This window comes from Cryptomeria japonica, chromosome 3 (genome assembly GCF_030272615.1).
Source record: "Cryptomeria japonica chromosome 3, Sugi_1.0, whole genome shotgun sequence".
Lineage (NCBI taxonomy): Eukaryota > Viridiplantae > Streptophyta > Pinopsida > Cupressales > Cupressaceae > Cryptomeria > Cryptomeria japonica.
In genome coordinates, this window is record NC_081407.1 from 818,865,731 (window position 1) to 818,868,356 (window position 2,626).

The 2,626-nt window shown below is 33.2% G+C and overlaps 1 pseudogene; it reads right to left on the bottom strand.

Moving 5' to 3' along the window:
- Positions 1 to 824: 824 nt before the first annotated feature.
- On the bottom strand, positions 825 to 1,705 carry LOC131037310 (sugar transport protein MST4-like; annotated as a pseudogene).
- Between the last annotated feature and the right edge of the window lie 921 nt (positions 1,706 to 2,626).

Sequence of the window (2,626 nt, forward strand, 5' to 3'; positions counted from 1 at the left end):
TTAATCTTTATAACTTTACCATCCTCATTCAATTTATTCCTAAAAACCCATTTAGTTCCAATAACATTTTTATTTTTAGGCAAGGGAACCAAAGTCCATGTGTTATTTTTCTCAATCTGATCTAATTCTTCTTCCATGGCTTTTAACCAAAATTCATCTTTACATGCTTCAATTACTGATACCGATTCAACTTGTGAAATTAAACATACCTCATTAGTGGTCAGTCTTCTTCTTTTCATCACTTTTGCTCTTATCCCCAATGATTTGATCTTCAAAATGATTCAATCTCACATACCTAGGAGTCTTCTGACTCTCTGTTCCTCTTCCCTATTCTTCAGTTACTATAGAATTCTCCGATGTTGCTGGAGTAACTAGTTCAACTCTTTGTTCCGGTAGAGGTGCTACTGGTTTAGATATAATTATTTCCACTGCTGGTTCCTTCTCATAAGTTCTGATTTGACTTTTACTCAACTCATTTACTTTGACATTAGTACTCTCCACTATTCTCTGCAATCTCTTGTTATAACATCTATATGTTTTTCTTTCATTAGAATAACCAAGAAATATGCCTTCATCATTTCTAGGATCAAATTTCTTAATAGTTTCATCTCTCTTGATGTAACATTTACTACCAAAAATTCTGAAATACTTAAATGCAGGTGTATTGTCAAACCATAATTCATAAGGTGTCTTACTGGTTTCTCCTTTGATATGTACTTTGTTGAATGTGTAAACCACTGTACTAATTGTTTCTCTCCAATAGATATGAGGTAGATTAGCTTCCATTATCATTTTTCTAGTAGCATCCAAGATAGTTCTTTAAACTACTGAAACAATTGTAGGCACACTGTTATGATTAACTGAGGCCTGTTTCTGCGCTTCAGAAGATTTCTGAATGGATGTTTAACTGATGCAGCTATTCTGCTGACCTCTACTAATTCAATGAATTCTGGATCCACATTGTTGGTTCCTCTAATTTTTCTCAATACAACCTTGCCCTCTTCCAGGAATCCCCTTTCAATCAAATTATTGGGTGTTTCTACTATAAATATGGAACCCACTGTAAAAAGAAGAGCAGGAATTCCTGCTATACCCAGTGAAAGCCTCCATCCCCAAGGCCTAATTTTTTTAGTTCCATAGTTCACCAAGTTAGCAAACAGAATGCCTATTGTAACATTCAACTGGAAGAGAATATTTACCCCCTCTGATTCTGGTGGGTGCAATCTCTAAGAGGAAAAGAGGAACCGCCTGATTAGCAAATCCAACTCCACATCCAAGTATAATTCTACTAATGATAAGCATGCCCAGATCTTGAGCTGTCGCGTTTAACACTACTCCAATCACAAAAAATATGTCTACAATTAGCATGGTTGGCTTCCGGCCCCATACTCAGGTTGTATATGAGGCAAAGAATGTTGCTATCAGACTAGCCAGATAGAGAGATGAAGTAAACAATTGAAGCCCCTGATTGTCATATTTATAGTAAGGATTATTATTGTCTTGGATCTCATTCTTTTTCCTATACAAGGAAAAGTTTCTCTAGGAAATCGTTCATGGACGTCACTCCTGAAATTCCAATATCGTAGCCAAACATCAGTCCTCCACTTGTTGCTATTATACGTGCTATGATCACATATGGTGTTATTCGCGCTTTGAACTCCTCTCCTCCAGCACCCACTGGGGCTGCAAACCCTAATGCAAGCATCTTTATTGGCTGGATCTTTCCAACTGACAAACAAACACTTCACAGACTGCAAATTCACTCAAATTCTTCACAAGTCCACTACGGACCTTGAAATTCTTGAAGGACTGAAAGGTGAATCTCTGGACATAGTGTTTTACACTCCTATGAAAAACTCTTGTATGCTCTTATCAAGAGATATCATTATCTTGGTGCCTGTTTTCTATTTCTATTGCATTTTTATGGAAGTTGAGTAGACACCTTGACAATGTATCTTTTCGTATCTCTTTTGAAAATAGATATTTTAGTATTAATATAATATTATTATTATTTTTAATTATTGAGAATGATTTGAAACGCTGAATGAAAAGTGCCTTCAATACACAGTTTTAATTCAAAAAGTTTGTATCTAGACAAAATTCATACAATTTTAATCCAAAAGCTTGCATATACACAATATACACACAATTTTAATCTAAAAGCTTGCATGTATACAATATACACACAATTTTAATCCAAAAGCTTGTATCTACACAGTACACATAGTTTTAGTCTAAAAGCTGGCATTTATGATTAAGATTTGGGATTGACTATTCAAATAAATGTTTAAATTAAAATAATAAATAAAGATACTTAACTCTCAAAAATTTAAATATTTTAATTGATTCATCCTTTCAGATTAGATGAATATCTAGATTAATGAAAAAAATCATTTATTAATAGAAAAATATTAATTTACAAAATAAAATCTAATAATTAACTAACAACTAAATGACAAACCATAAATATATATACTACCCAAAATTAATTAGAAAGATCAATTTCATTAGAAAGAAAGGTAAAAATTTATTCAAACAACACAGATATAGAAACAACCAAAGAGCCCAACAGAAAGAGTACCACAAGGCTCTGTCACTGTCAACTAACTTAAATTAAGTATCAGAT